This window comes from Pongo pygmaeus, chromosome 13, assembly GCF_028885625.2.
Source record: "Pongo pygmaeus isolate AG05252 chromosome 13, NHGRI_mPonPyg2-v2.0_pri, whole genome shotgun sequence".
In the NCBI taxonomy this organism is placed as follows: Eukaryota; Metazoa; Chordata; class Mammalia; order Primates; family Hominidae; genus Pongo; species Pongo pygmaeus.
In genome coordinates, this window is record NC_072386.2 from 63,183,294 (window position 1) to 63,200,673 (window position 17,380).

At 33.4% G+C, this 17,380-nt stretch overlaps 1 long non-coding RNA gene across 1 annotated transcript; it reads left to right on the forward strand.

The window, feature by feature from the left end:
* The first annotated feature begins 1,588 nt into the window (after window positions 1–1,588).
* On the forward strand, window positions 1,589–9,951 carry LOC134737970 (uncharacterized). The gene is made up of 3 exons (XR_010123449.1): window positions 1,589–1,888; window positions 5,910–5,993; window positions 7,237–9,951. It is a non-coding gene; the product is annotated as an uncharacterized LOC134737970 (long non-coding RNA).
* Window positions 9,952–17,380: the final 7,429 nt, after the last annotated feature.

A 17,380-nucleotide genomic window follows, 5' to 3' on the forward strand; every position in this document is an offset into this window, starting at 1 on the left:
AAAATGTAGAGTATAAAAAATTTAGACAGTCTAGCATTATCATATGAACTGTTTTCTGATAATATCCAAATTAGTGAATTGGCTACCTTTAAAAGAAAGCCACAAGTTTCAAAGTTTTATCAGTCTACTTGCGGACATAGCAAAATAAGGGTACTTTAAAAATGATATAAGCTAAAAATGATTAAACTAAACATATGGACTATATAATACAGAGTGTTTTCTTCTCTATGTCAGATTTTGGCACAAATATAACGTGTTTTCTAAAGGATGATATGTGTTTATTAGTGATATGTTTGTTGAAAAATTTGCATGAATGATATAAACTATTATATGTTATAGATACTATATGTTAAGAATAATCCTTCAGAAAAATTGGGTAAGGAAAATATAAGCTGTAGCCAAAAAAAGAAAATACAAGAAACATTACCAATATAATTGTTACATATTATATATTGAAGGGAATAAAAAATTAAATAATCTTATTGCTATATATTTAATATGTGGACAGAACCCTTCTACTTAAATATTTTCAGTGAGCATGCAACTTTAACATACTATGTGAGTAGAATTAAACCCAAACCCAAAACCCAATCACTCTTTTGCCTTGACTGTTTTCCCAATAAAAGAAAGGAATGAAAACAATACTTTAGAAATGATTCCAAAAAGTACTATAATTTGGAAATGAATAATAGACTTGCATTTCAGATTTTAAAGTTGCATTTCCCCAGTAGGACAACAAATTCTGTGTAGAAGGTGGACTGCTGACAAAAATCAGCGTCAGCACATCCAGAAATTGCATGTGATCAAAAAACAAAACGAAACTATGTCTATTTAACTCAGCATCCTATTGGTGTGAAAACTGAAGTGGGAAGGAGAGAGTGGAGGGTTCTAATTATTTTTAGAATCCAGAGAGTTAAAAAGGTTGGTGTCAGAGTATTCAGAAATATGCACACCATATCCTAAACCAGTGAAAGAAATAAGTCTGGGCAATACTAGCTCAAGGTTTTCTTTTGTTGCTGTTGTTGTTGTTGTTTGTTTTTGTGGGGTGAAAAGAGTAACTTCTATATTTGAAAAAATTAAGCATTTCAGAATCATACATGCTTGGGTATTAAAATGGATTATTTGCCTTGTTCCTTTGGGAAAGTCCTTATCAATAACAGGTGTGGCTCAATCACATCGCATTAAAAGACTAGATGGTTCCGTTAATAAAGAAAAGAAGCAGCTAGAACTGTAAATCAACAGGGACTCCTAGAGTGAGTTATATATTAAGCAGTAATTAAATAATAGTTCATGTTGCTTTCTTTCACTGGGAATTACATCCTTTTCACCTCCTCTCTGCTAAAGCAGAGACATCCATTACGATGAGTAGCTTCAACACTTGTCAGATCGAATCAGCTCCAAACAGCTGAAGGCCAACTGACGTGTACTCTCTTAAAGCAGGGTTTCTTCTCCCCCCAAAGCCCACTGTCCTTTCACGTGCATGCAACAGTCAAAAGGGATCACATCACCTAATGAAGAAAAACAGAAGCATATGGTTGGAAGGGGCCTCAGCAGGAGATGGCTGAAATGCCAAGGCTTGCACATAAACAAAATATATGCAAAAATGTGTGCTCATAGAACCTGTCAGCCACAGCTTCAGGAAATAATAAGCCTGCAAAAGAAGATAGAGTTGTACTGTGACCACAGTTACCTAGGAGTCTGTATTTTTAGTTTAATTTTTTATTGCTCTATAAAGTGGTGCACCAGAGCAGGCTAGTCCCAGGTAGTTAATTATGCATAAGCAGTTGCAAAGTTCGATTTTGCTGTATAATATTGAGCCACATATTCTTCACAGTATATTTTGCTCATACCTACTGCAGACTTCCACATGACAGCTGAATTGCAAACTGTAAGTGACTTCATCGCTGCCTTCCTTTTCGCACCCCATCGCTATGCAGGGTGAATGTTGAACTAAGTTCATGAATGCACCCTATCTTTGTAACTGGAACATAAGGGCTCATCTTTCCAGAGGTGTATTAGTTAATATTTTAGAGGTGTATTGGGCACATTCCCTCTTACTGTTTCTTTCAAATTTGCCTCTGTGCAAAATTAGCCGTCTTTATCAAAACACTTTCTTCCAGTAATGGCTCTGATCATGAGAATATGGCTGTCCTGATGCACAGAATCTTTATTATTTGTTAGTGAAAATGCACATTATCCCTGCTTTTGACTTGTCAGCTTTTATGTTGGGACAACCTTAGTGTTATCATTTTGTATAATCAGTTTGACTGGAACTTTCAAAGTTGTGTGTCCCTTTGCTGTGAACATTTCAATATTTTGTAATGATATTGTTAGAATTGGGAGATTTGTAATGACAGAACTTGAAGATGAACCCTGCGTGATTTCTAAAATATGACTACAAGCATTTTACATACCAATGTTGACAACAGACAAAACAAGCTATTGTTCTAAAAATCAAAAAGTGACATGGGCTCTCCTGTGGATGACTGCAGTTATGAAAAAAAATGCTATCTTCAAGTTGAATAAAAATGCTTTCATTTGAGTTTTAAGCTTCAATTGCATAAATAAGATCTTTGTTCCATTGAAATATTTTGCATTTTATATAAGGAATAATCATATTTCCAACATTATATTAAAAATGCTTTTTTTAACCTCTAACCATCTGTTCTCAATGGCACCATTTTAACCTAAGAAAGTAAACATATTTATATATTCATTTATTTTATTTAAGGGATAATGTGAAAATGAGTTATCTACTTTTAATTCTTAAAAAGAATTCTGTGTTGAAAAGTGCCTGAAATTATGAGACTGTCTTTGCAATTTAGCACCTGTTTGAAATTAGGAATGCAGTTAGTTATACAACAAAAAATTGGTGCAATGAAGTTTGGTTTCTCAATGCTTCAACTGCTTCATATACATTTATTGATCTGTTTGCTTCATTGTACAAGTATAAATGAATAAATGGCATTTGTGAGCAATTTTCTTTTCTTTGGAAGTGATATGAAGACACTTTGCTAGGCATTAACAAAATCAGAATAGCTGGGCTTCTGTATTAATCTTTACCTTGAGCTAGCCTTTCCCGATGGATATTCTTACTGTTGACAGCAACATGGGGTAAAAAACACATTCATGGATCATTTTTAAAAGGCTTATTTTGTTCTTTCTCTCGTCATTTCATCCCAAAATTTCCACTTCGAGTAACTAAAGAAATCAGAAAATACAACTCAGGAATTTGCATCCTAATGAAACAGAGACTCCAAAACTAACACTGACTGAATCAAAAGGATGGCAGAGCTCCAACAGGTGGCTAGTTATTGGAGTCTGTTCAGGAACAACTAATTGAGCCTCAATGCCAGTAAGTGAGGCCATGCCTTACCATGCATTTTCTTCTCTAGGGACAGGTATAAAGAATTGGATTGAGGTATTTCTCAGAATCACTTTTTCTTTTGGCTATGATTTTTTAGGTGGATCTAAAACAGCTCTGCTTGGCCCAGGATTGTCCCAAATGTCCTTTTAGCTACTTTATTACAGGCAATGGGAGAGTCAGAGAGAGCAACTTCAGGCAAAATGTTGACTCCTCGTGATGTGCCTTTGATTCCAGTGCAAAGGTGCTCTCAGCATTCTGTTACGCCCTTGATTCATCTCTTAATGCTCAGTGTGTTAGCAAAAGCTTGGCCCTGAAGTGCTTTTTTTTTTCTTTTTTTTTTTCCTGAAGTACAGCCTTTCAGACACTTCTAGCAATTTGGTTTTAAAATGTGAAATAAAGAGACTAGATCCTTAGTGCCAGGGGGAAAATCTGTGCTACACAATTACTAGAATAATTCAGAAAAGAAGAAAAAAAGAAAAAAATTTGTCTGAATACTGTGGTCATTATGTATTCTGGTTGGAAAAGACCTTACTCGGCAAATATTTTGCAAAGGAAAATAAATATTTCTGCACGGTCTCTAAGATAGTTTTGAGTGGTTGCTTATTTTCTCCTCTTACCCTTTGAAAAAGTCTCCAAGAATAAAGTAAAGCAGATATCTAATATGTTAACACAATAAAAAGCAAGCAAGACTATTGCACATGTTGACAAATATAATCAATTTCTTAAAGCTTTTATTATTAGCCTCTTAGAGCACTTAAAAATTATTCTCAGTTATCATGATCATGTGCAATTTGTAACAAATAATTTAATTCGTACTTTACTAGACAAAATATTTGAAAGAACTGACAAAATTTTATACAGAAAAATATTTATGGCCCTGAGAATTTTGAATTAAAGTGGAATAATTGCTACTTCATAAACATGCAGTTCTTCCTTTTTAGTTATAAGTATTTACATTTAAAGAAGTATGGTTGGTGTTATAAAATATTTTACATGTTAAATGTATACTGAGAACAAAGATGGCATGATTTTAAGGAGTACATTATTTAAATATAAACTTACATTTTCAACCTCATCAAAGGTAATGTGAGTGCAAATTAAACCCATCTTTTTTCTTATATTACTAGGATTGTACTATAGCCTATGGAATTTGCAAACACTGAATATTTTCATATCTTATTTGATCTCGTGAAAATGAAAAGACTACTAATATCTAACTAGAGGCAAGTGGCAGAATCCAGCTGAACATATTTCATCGATTCCACAAAATTAAGGACTTTCCTATTGGCCAAGAAACGATGTCTCATATTTAGCTGTCGGCAGAAATCATTTCTCTTCTCAAAATTATATTCTACCGAAGGCAACTCTTACCATGGTGTTCCAGTGCAGACACTTATCTTAGAACATAGAAAGACACATTGGATCTGTGAATGGAATCTTTTTCACCTGGAAAAACTGCAACCCTTAGAGGGTTTTTACTTTGTTTGTTTGTTTTACTTTTATTTTAAATTATAAATGAAATAATGGGGAAAAAAAGCAAAGCATGTAGAAGAGACGGAAAATATAAAACAGTATGCCTGTAGGATAATAGCAGAACTGGGTAAATTAGAAATTGAACAAGCACATTGATGATGTTTGGTATGACTGGATTATTGAAGCACCTCCAATAATATCCATTTGACTTTTGGAACATTTAGACATTTCTTTGAATTATTTTTAAACAGGACAAAGAAAAAATAGCTACTGAAAGCCTTCTCTTGCCTTCCCTAGTCCCTTTGATATTCCTAGATGCTAACCAAGCTTGCTTTTAAATATCGTGTTTTACTAACATCAGTGCACCCTGCTGCTCCCTAATGAGTTATTTATTTTAGTGTTGAAAGTTTGTGTAAAGGCTTTAATGTCTAAAGTATGAAAATACAAAATGCAACTGAACCTGTGGATCAGATCCCAATAAGCAAAAAGAGGAAACCAAATAGTACGTATCCTTTAAGAACATGTCGTTTGAATACAAAATCAGAATAAACATCATTATTTGATTCATGGAGTCATTCAATATATTTTTATATGAAAGTGCCGAAGCTGGATGTACAAATGTGTTCAAGTACAAAGACGCAAAGACCACGTGGTATCAGAAACAATATGAGACATGAAATTTTACTTTCCATTTTAGCAGCAGTGTCAAAACATTTAGGGCTTCATGTATTTTTAAACATAGGTGTTTTAACAGCAACGAATTTGCAAAGCTCTAAATATTAGCTCCTGGAGGTTATGCTTTTTACATTCGCTAATAGCACGTATTATTTGACTAACTGACAGATATTTCAGCTAAGAGAGCCAAAGTTAAATATTGTTTTGATGGAGTAGCTCCAAGGATTGACAGTTTGGCACTGCCTTTCAAAGGCTTGGCATGTAGCTTTCAAAACAAACTAAATCACCCACATAATCAATAATGCTGTAATAATAATAATAATAAATGGTCCTCGTACAATTAATTTTCTGTATGAATTGTGATTTCACACCCCCTACTCATTGTCTTTGACAGGTAAATGGTTGAAGACAGAAGACTTATTATAGATTTTATATCCAGCCCATGAGGATTTTGACTGATTCCATTGAGCAGGCTCAGGTCAGCTAAGTCCTTTCCTTCAAAGCATCATGGGTGTCTCCAAGCATCATTGCAAGCTTGTCCTGGCAGTAAGCCAGGCTTCAAAAGCCTTTCACTGCAGTCACTGACTCACTAATGGGCAACTGCAGGCTTTCCGATTTTCCTTTCGTTTCATGTGTTCATTTGACATAAATTTAATTAAACCAAATCTGGTGTTAAAGCAAGACGAGATAAAAGTGATATGTTTCAAATTAAAGAACTGTGAAAGATACAGGAAATAGAATTATGCTTTTTTAAAAAAAAAATCTGTTTCTGTAAAATATTGTCAGTTTTTGTAAGCTCATGACTTAAAGTTGGCCAAAAAAAAAAAAAAAAAAAAGATACCGGTATGCATTATTAAGAATAATGTGTATCCAGGGTTAGATGAAGGTCTTGGCCCTATATTCTCTGTAGTAAAACCTTTCATAGAATTCTTATTTTTTCTTTCATTCTCACACTTCAGGTAGTCACCTCTTCACAGGAAATAAGACAAGTCTGCCCTTCTGCTGGCTATATAGCTATAGTTGTTAGACAGCTCAAAAGCACACAACAGCAGAAACATGAAAAGATCATATATTAAATATAAAAAATCATCATTTTTCAAAGATCTCTTTTGGTTTTTACTTAAGGCTAAAGAGGAGATTGTGAGAGTGAAAAAGATCACGTTGCTTAAAAAGCTCCATTTAATTGCTTTGAATGTTGCTTTAGGAAACATGCAAGTTTCTCCTTTTTTAAAAAATCTCTTTTTGCCCATTAAAAGAAATCTTGGACTCGAAATACACTACATGAACTAAAAGCAGTTTTGCAATCTTCTTCAAGAATGCTCAGATTGATCCTCTTCCTTTCTGCAGCTGAAATGCTGCCACTTCCTAGGACCACACTCTAAGTCACTGGATGTAAAATGATTACTCTGAGCACATACACACCAACCAGCAAGTGATTGCAGTGTCCTGTGGATAAGAATCAGAAAAACCAAAAGAACTGAGCTGGCAAGTTATGCAGTAGAAGGGAGATTCCTCGGAGCATGAAACAATGTGTGTCATATTGACCCTCCACTTTTGTTGCACCCCAACTTTTGATGGCCAACTTCTTCTCTTGCAAACAGAACTCAGGTGCCTTCTTCATACTCCCCTGACTTGATTCTACTTTCTGTAGAATCCATTAGGGCTAAAACTCTCAGGGTTTACAATAATCAAATGCACCTGTGACTTCTTTCATTTAACAGGTGAAAAACGGAAGGGCCAGGACAAATTAAGTGACTTGTCCAGGATCACACAACCAGTTATTAGGTCTACTAAGAAAAAAATACACATCTCTTGACACCCAGATGAGTGTTTTGTTTTTGTTATCTAGCATTTCGAGTGCTTCTGTACAACATACCATTTGTATTCTTTGAAACAAACTCTTCGGATATTTCCAGGTGTTTTTCACATTTCTGACCTGAGAGAAAGTATACCTAATGGTATAAGTAGACTTAAAATCTATTTAAAATTCTCAAAAGTTTCGAATGCTGTTCTTCTTTTAGTAACTACTTAAAAATGTTAATTGTCTCTCAGTCCTTTGGTTTGGAGAACTGCTTATGGGACCACTTTTAGGTTATGATAGGGAGAAGACATTACACATGAAAGCCATCCGACTGTCTAATATTACAGAATAAGCCTACATTTCACCAGCATCCGCTCAGAGTGATAGCCCTGAATACAATGGGTATTTAATGTTCCTTAAGAAATTTCACTTGAAATGTTACTCTGAATCCAAATTATCATCAACATGAAAAAGATAGAGATTGTTATATTACCTGTTAGACATGGAGCCTTAAATAAACCTTCTGATTCTTTTATGCATGAACCTAAATTTACTTACAGAGTTATTACTTACTTTCTATACCTAATTATCTGTCTATCTGTATACACATTTCTAATATAGACTCAGGTTTTAATGAAGACTGTTTTAAAATGCTTAATGAGACTGTCAAGGTTCACATTGATAGCCTGTGTTAACATGGCTTTATCAGTGTTTGTTCAATCTACCAAGTTTATTTATTCAGCAAATATTTATCAAAAAAGAACTCTGTGCAATTCACTGCATACACACAGAAAAATGCTGAGCCAACCACTGAGCACTTAATAATTACTCTACATAGCAAAGATGCCATGCATTTCTTAAGGTACATATTATGCCTTTGAGTAATTTTACAATGTTAAACTTGACACATTATCAAATTTTTATAATATTGAAATTCTAGAATTCCTGAAGTATTTTATTTTAGTAAAGGTGAAATTGCTGGCAACAGACCTCAAAGGTAAAAGTTTTATAAGGTACTAGATGATCTAACCATACTACATAATTGAATTGATTGATCGGTATGTAATTTAGAATGTTTACAAAGCTTGCCACTCTGAATATCTGATAGGTAAATAAACAATTTAAAATCACAAATATATGTAAAGTCCTTCAGTGTTTACCATAGTTGCAAAAATAAAACGTCATTTTTTTTTGAGACAGGGTCTCACTATGTTGCCCAGGATGGAGCACAGTGGCTAGTTAAAGGCATGATCGTAGTGTGATAGAGTCTTGAATTTGTGGGTTCAAGTGATCCTCCTGCCTCAGCCTCCCAAGTAGCTGGAACTACAGGTGCATGCCACTGCATCCAGCTAAATGTCAGTTATATATAGTAATACGATGACAATACAAAAATTTTCATTCCTTAATTTGTTGCAAATCTGTAGAATTAAACATTTTTATTAACAAAACTAGAATATGATTTTAAAATGTCATGCTTAATTACCACTTCCATTTCAGGAAAAAAAATATTATGCAATCTTCCTGTTTTTAGAAAAGCAGGTAAAACATAACTTTGCATTGGTAACAAGCACATGAATCCTTGTTACAGAACAGAATCTTCCTAAAGCAGAATGACTTCCAAGGGACAGGGAATCCTGAGTGTATTTTCCAGGAAATTTTTTTTTCAAGTTTCTCAACAGTAATAAAAGACTTCTGACAAACTGGTATCAAAGATTTCTTTGAGCAAATATGGGAAACTGTCAGCTTGCCACTTCTTAATAGCAATAAGAAGCAAATTATTTATAAAAACTGATGTGTGAAAAAATTAGAGTTCAGAGAAACAAGAAAGAATTTCCAAAGTAATCTTTAGAAATCAGGTTTTTAGAAAGTTCCCTCTGATATTTAAGCATATTACAGGGTATGAAGTATCTCCAATAGTCAGCATTAGGTTTAATGTCCAAACAACTGTCATCAGGTAACTAGTTCTCGAAAATAAATGAGAAGTCTAGCCTGAGGCTTGGCAGAGTCTATTCCTCTGTTGTTAAGAATTTAGATAATATCTAAGTCTTGGTGCTTCACATCTTTAACTTCCTCAGAGTGAGATTATGGTGGAGAATACTCAATACAGAACATTAAAGGGAAAGTAATTTTTTTAGAACAACCATTGTTTGGTAAATATGGGTGAGTGATGGTCTTTATAAGCCTCTATGGCCTCCCACGCTTGTATATTATTTGGTATCATATTAGATAAAATCAATCCTTCCCACAGAATGTCTTCTGGGTCATGCAGCCTAAGACTTCCTTCTTTTCCCCTCCTGCTCCTCCTTTTTCTCCTCCTTCTTTTAAGAAAACCACAGTAAGAATAAAAAGAGTTCTGCCGGGCGCGGTGGCTCACGCCTGTAATCCCAGCACTTTGGAAGGCCGAGGCGGGCGGATCACGAGGTCAGGAGATCAAGACCACCATGGCTAACACGGTGAAACCCCGTCTCTACTAAAAATATAAAAAATTAGCCGAGCGTAATGGTGGGCGACTGTAGTACCAGCTACTCGAGAGGCTGAGGCAGGAGAACGGCGTGAACCCGGAAGTCGGAGGTTGCAGTGAGCCGAGATGGCGCCACTGCACTCCAGCCTGGGCGACAGAGCCAGACTCCATCTCAAAAAATAAAAATAAAAAATAAAAAATAAAGAGTTCATGCTTGCCATATTATTGTCCACATGTATTTTATTTTGTTTATTTATTTTCTGATTGACAGAGTCTTTGGCAAGGAATATCTTTGTCAAACAAAACTTTACTAATCTACATTATATTCTAAAGTAGAAACTGTTAAGAGGAAATATGAAAATAACTCTAAGGCCTAAATGCTGGAGAGTAAGAGTTAGCAAGTAAACTAAATATAGTTAATATTTTAGGTTTTGCAGGTGATACAGTCTTGGCCACAACTGCTCAGTTCTGTTGTTGTAGAACTTATGCTGTCTTTAATAATATTTAGATATTTTGCTTATAACTTGTTGTGGATTAATTTTGATTTTTAACATATTGCATTAAATATGGCTTATCTTCATGACTGAACTTTTTGCACCCCTCGCCACCCTTAGGTTCTGTGCCTGAGGTGAGTACCTAAATGGCCTTAGCCTAGTTTCAGCCCCATGTAGCACAAAAGCAGCCACAGACAATACATGTATAGATCAGCATGCCTGTATTTCAAAAAGTTATATTTATAACACACTGAAACTTAAATTTCATATTATTTCACATGGCATGAAATATTATTCTGTTTTCAATTTTCAATATTTAACATCATAAAAATCATTCTTAGCTCGCTGGTCAAAAGTTAGAGGCCATTAGGTCATAGTTAGTGGAGCTTTATAGAAATTCAGGTCTGTTTTACTTTGTACGAGACTACTCTGCAAAAGTTGCATACACATTTAAAAGGCTGTAAGACAATAATAGTTGTCTTAGGGGAATGAAATTAAGGGTAACTATTTCCTTTGTACTGTGGTTATGTTGCTTTCATAATTACAACTACTCATAGTATTAATTGATAGCTTATTTTATAATAACTTGAATAACTTCTGTTAGATTGCATCAGAATCTCAAAACTATGTAAGTTCATTTTTTTATTGATTTTCAATGAGCAGTTATTCTTAACAGAAGATTTCAAACTAACCATTACTTATCCCTTAAGTCAAGTTGTCTATGATCTATGGACAAAAGTAGACATTTCACAGGCACTTGAGCTCATAATTCATTGTCATTAAATGTTAAATGGTAAATAAAAATACCATTTATAAATCTACCATTTGAACATTCAACTCCTTGAGTATTTAAAAAATGAGTATAACCACCCTTTAAACATAGACTGTCCATCTCCTTAATAGGATAAGTATTCTAAAGAAAGGTGGTAAGGTGTAATGGAAAAACAAACAAAAAATCCCTATAGATTTGGGGGTCATAAATAATCTGGGTCTTTACTACAAATTTGTTTCTCAAATGGGTAATAGATAACAAGCACTTCTTTTCTGTTATTAGATTCTAGGAAAAGAAGAGGATTTTCTCATCATTACTTGGGTGCAGTGAGGAGCTAAATTTATGGAATCAGAGTCAAATTTGAAACAAATTTGTCCATGAAAAAGTCATAAAAATTGGTTAAGACCTCTGGCATTAGTCGTTCCATGTGGCAATCAAATAGCTTGTGTGGGGCTGACTGTTTAATTTACTATGCTATCTCTAATAACTTTTCTTATCCAATAATGTGTTTCATATTGTAAACTGCTTACATCCCATCATAAGTTTGCTTCACAAATTGTGAGTTTAGCTTTATAAGTGCATATAAAGTTATGCATGGCTTAAGTGATACTATAAATAAATAAAACATAAAAGATACTGCCTATCTGGCTGCAGAAGTAAACTACCACCAGATTTCAGCCCAGTTGGCACAAGAATAATGCTTTGGAGCAATTCAAGTCTGAAACAGCTTCAGTGATACCATTTAAGCTTGAGGTATATTGGCAGAGCAAGGATATGACTAAACTAAATTTGGCTTAAGCCACCTATTACTCATACCCTCTTTCTACTGCATTCACACTTCAATTAACAAACTGTATATGATACACACACATATATTTATAGTTTACATTTTTCCTGTGTTGGCAATGAAACTTTTTAAATTACCTTCTGTAAGCTGTGAGAATCTTCTATTTGAATCTATTTGACAAGATAAGACTTAGCTTCAAAAGTGGTGGGGTACACAGGTTTTTCCTGTTCATCTTAAAAAAAGAGTTAACATTTGTGCACTTTAACTTATCTCATTACCACTCCTTACTCCTCTTGCTAAGTGGGATATGATCATCACATCCTTTTTATAATAACTAACACTTACTAAGAAGGAGGCTGTATGTCAAGCATTTTGTATGCGCTACTATTATTTTCAATAGTGTGGTAGGTACACTGAGATTTCAAAGTTAGTAAACTCCACCCAAGTTACAAGGTCAGTATCTTCTTTAGTCAAGGCATCATTCTCTACTCTTTTAAAGGTCAAGTTTATTGAGGTATAATTTACATACATGAGGAGGCACCATTTTCTATGAGTTTTGACAAATATTCTAAGTGTGTAACCACCACCACAGTCAACAGAAAAATAATTTCATGACTCTTGATGGTCAATCCACTTTCCCTACCTGGTTGGCTGCTACTGACATTACTGTCATTGTATGTTTGTCTTTACTAGAATGTCATAAAATTGTAATCACACAGTATGTGGCCTTTTGGGTAAACTTCTTTTCTTAGCATGCTACTTTAAGATGTATCTTCATTTTTGCATGTTAATTCCTCTTTAGTGATAAGTTGTATTACATTGAATGGAAGTACTTTGTTTATTCATTCACTAGTTAACGGGCATTCATAGTTATGAATAAAGTCACTATAACCATTCATGTACATATATCTGTATGGGCATGTATTTTCATTTATCAGGGTAAATACGTAGTGGGTCATAAATATGTTTGTTGTTTGTATGTTTCACTTAAGCAGAAACTACCAGACTGTTTTCCAAAGGGACTACTTTTTTTTGCATTCCTATAACCAATGTCTGAGATTTCCAGTTGCTCTACATTCTCATGAGCTATTTTAAGCTCTGTGTAGTGGAATTTTATTGTAATTTCTATTTCCCCAGTCAATAATGATGTTGAGCATCTTTTTGTGTTGCCTGTTTGTCATTTCTCTTTTTTCTTTGGTAAAGTGTCTTTTTGAATCTTTTGCTCTTTTTGAAAATTTGATTGTTTTCTTACTACTGAGTTCTAAGATTATTAAAATATATTGGAGGAACAAATACTATGTCAACTCTGTTTTGCAAATATTCTCTCCCTGTCTGTGACTTGTTTAAACCTTTAAAAAAAGTTACTTTAAGAAGAGTAAATGCTTTTAATTCTAATGAAGTCCAATTTATCATTTTTTTCTTTTATAATTTGTGCATTTTTAATTTTTTCTAAGAAATTTTTCTGAGCCCAAGATCACAGTTTCTTCTATGTTGTGTTCTAGAAATTTATAGGTTTAGCTTAATTTGTATCTACGATTCATTTTAAGTTAATTTTTGTGTATGGTTCAAGGTATAGATAGAGGTTCAATTATTTGCAATTGTTGAAAAGACTATCTTTCCCCCATTCAAGTATATTTACACCTTTTCCAAAAACAATTGCCCAAATATTGATAGGTATAACCTAGTTTCCTATCATGATGCAGTTATCTGTATGTCTATACTTACGCCAGTATATACTATCTTGATATTGGAGCCATATTGCAAGTCTTAGTCATATAATGTAATTAGCCAACTTTGTTCTTCTTTTTCATTGTTTTCTTTTAAACAGTGCTTTGTAACTGAGCTTTATACCAATATTCTAAAGACACTAGCTAATAACCTCTAAAATCCTGCTATGGTGTATGTTTTAATGTGTTTACTACTTAGAGATGTATTACTCTGTCTTACACCTCTAAGGAGAAAGTTTAAGTTCTTCAAAAAATGGGACTCTTTATTCAGTAGGTGACATCATTAATCAATTTAATATTTATAACAGTCCCACACCCTGCAGTTGAAAATTTTAAGACTGTGGCAGACGAATCACATTTTTAATAGATCATCAAAATGTATTATTAAAATATTTATCTCATATTAAAAATTTGTTTAGGATAAAAGAATCTTAAGAAAATCTTAAATCTGAAATAAAAATTATACTAGTTTATTTTTAAAGAATTATCATAAAAATACTCAGGTGCTGTTATATTTATTCTGATCCTTGGTGAAATAATTCCAAAATATGTTTTGAAGAATAAACTTGTCTAAAAGGCAAAGAATTTCTTGAAAATAAATTACAGTGTTAAAGATGTTGCACCAGGATCAAATCATTAAAGTGTCAAATATCATACTAAAACCAGAATAATGGACACGTTCCTATTACAGAACAAAAAATACAAAGCAGATCAAAGTGTGTCGTGTTCGTGCATGTGTCTATATGTGCATGTAAGTGCATGTGTGGGGAAGAGAAATGTACGTAGTCTATCATGAAGTTACATTTTAAATAATTTGGAAAAATATAATTTACTTAAAAATGATTCTGAGTACTGTGCATTATGAATAAAATAAGTTTACATAAATAATGTTTTACCATATAAAAAAGGCAAATTCTATTCTAATTAAGACAAAATATAAACAAGAACCACTAAAGCATTGAAAGATAAATTTAAATAAATACATAACTTTGATGAAGAAGCATTATTAAAAAGTAGCTCAGTAATTATTGACTGAGACTTTACAAATTTCTAAGCACTGAAATTCAAACCCTTTGCAGGCATTATCTAATTTAACCTTAATCGACTGACCACGAGCATGGAAGCTGAGAGGTGATAATATGAAGATCTAATAAATTCACACCTGGAGCTCCCTGAATCTGTGCTAAAAATGATCAATGTATTGGATTTTACAAAACTTTAAAAATGTATACTTACATTATTTAATTATAATAATGATATAAATTTGTGAAATGTTTGCTCTCTCTATAAAACAAAGCATTAATATTCTTACTATAAAGAGTAATTATCAAAACAATCACAGAAATAAAAGGGTGCAAATAATAAGATTTGACAAATCACCAGAGAAGAAATACATAATAAATGAACATGTCAAACAATGTTCACATTTCTAACAATCAGAAATGCAAATAACTAAATTTTTCTATTATTGGAAAATATTAAAAATATTTATTATAATCAATATCACTAATGATTTGTCACAATTAAATCTAAGCAAGATAGGGAGTCACATTTACTACTGGAGGGCCTATAATTTGTACGAGCTCTTTGGAGGACAGTTTGGCAATATGTTTCAGGAGCCTTAAATGTGCATTTACTTTGATCTCCAAATTTCACTTCTAGGAGATTTTCCTTAAGTAGTAACAATAAAATAATGTAAACCCCAAAACTATAAATACCCTAGAGGAAAACATTCAGGACATAGGCATGGGCAAAGACTTCATGAATAAAAAACCAAAAACAGTTGCAACAAAAGCCAAAATTGACAAATGGGATCTAATTAAACTAAAGAACTTTTGCACAGCAAAAGAAACTATTATCAGAGTGAACAGGCAACCTACAGAATGAGAGAAAATTTTTGCAATCTACCCTTCTGACAAAGGTCTAATATCGAGAATGCACAAGGAACTTAAATGTATTTACAAGAAAAAACAACCCCATCAAAAAGTGGGCAAAGGATACGAACAGACACTTCTCAAAAGAAGACATGTATGTGGCTAACAAACATATGAAAAAAAGCTCAACATCACTGTTCATCAGAGAAATGCAAATCAAAACCATGATGAGATACCATCTCACACTAGTCAAAATGACAATTATTAAAAAGTCAGGAAACAATAGATACTGACAAAGCTGTGGAGAAATAGGAACACTTTTACACTATTGGTCAGAATATAAATTAGTTCAACCATTGTGGAAGATAGTGTGGCAATTCCTCAAGGATCTAGAACCAGAAATACCATTTGGCCCAGGCATTTTATTACTGGGTGTATACCAAAAGGAATATAAATTATTATACTATAAAGACACGTTCACATATATGTTTATTACAGCACTTTTTACAATAGCAAAGAAATGGAACCAACCCAAATGCTCATCAATGATAGACTGGATAAAGAAAATTTGGTACATACACATCATGGAATACTATGCAGCCATAAAAAGGAATGAGATCATGTCCTTTGCAGGGACACGGATGAAGCTGGAAGCCATCATCCTCAGCAAACTAACACAGGAACAGAAAACCAAACACTGCCTATTCTCACCCATAAATGGGAGTTGAACATTGAGAACACATGGACACAGAGAGGGGCCTGTTGCGGGGGTGGGGAGTGATGGGAGGGAACTTAGAGGATGGATCCATAGGTGCAGTAAACCACCATGGAACATGTATATCTATGTAACAAACCTGCACGTTCTGCACATGTATCTCGTTTTTTGTTTTTTTTTTTTGGAGCAATAATGAAAAAATAAAAGAAAATAATATAAAGAAATCTGTAGAAATGCCATCATTAAAATATTTTTGGAACAGTAAAAATTAATGTATTAATAAATTATGTTATAGTAATATAGTGAACTATATTATTATCAAGAAAGTAATGCTATACATATTCTTACTATATCACTGACGAAAATTCACCAATATATTATTGTATAAAACTTATGTTATAAAACATTGTTGTGGTATTAGAATCCAGCTGCCATTTATTCCAGCTATTCCAGGAAGCACTGAAACATATTCGTTCTAGGAGGACAACCATCCCATCTTTTGGATAAGTCACGTTAAGATGAGTATGAAATAAAATGGTTCTAAATAATAAAGAGTAAGAGTGATTGCTTGCTTGGTCTTTCAACGTCATTTATGGTGCCTGTAATGGAAAAGAGAGATCAGAGATGGAAGAGTGGACCCCAACTTTAAGATGAGATATCAAAAATAGTGATGGCCACTAAATAGGGGAACTAGAAAATTTACCATCCAAACCAAGATATGCTTGACAGTGAAGAGTCTCTGTTTATAATTATACCCAGTGAGCAGGAATATACTCAATTGGCTATATAAACTAGAAAATTGCTCTTATCTGTTAGTAATCTCTCTGATGATGGTCATTTTTGGTTATAAGGACCCCTCATATCTAGTTTTAGGTCACATTATATTTGCAATGAAATTCTCTCCTATTATCTCCAAACTATCCATGATGATTACCATGTAACAGAGCTCTGTGCTTGTGAAACTGTAGAGGTATGAAGGTAAGGGAGGCTGAGTAATTATCTGTGTGCACTAGTACGGAGAACAGTGTGTAAGAAGGAGTTATCTGGAAAGTTTAAATAGTCTTGGAAATCCACAGGTGTCTACTGTTTAACTTAAAGATAGGAAAACTATCATTTCTTATATCCATGTACATAGCAATGGGTTTAAAATGTAGAAGATGCTGAATAAAAATACATTTGTTAAATAAGTAAAATAAAAATACCTAAATATGAATACTGACATTCCATGAGGCAT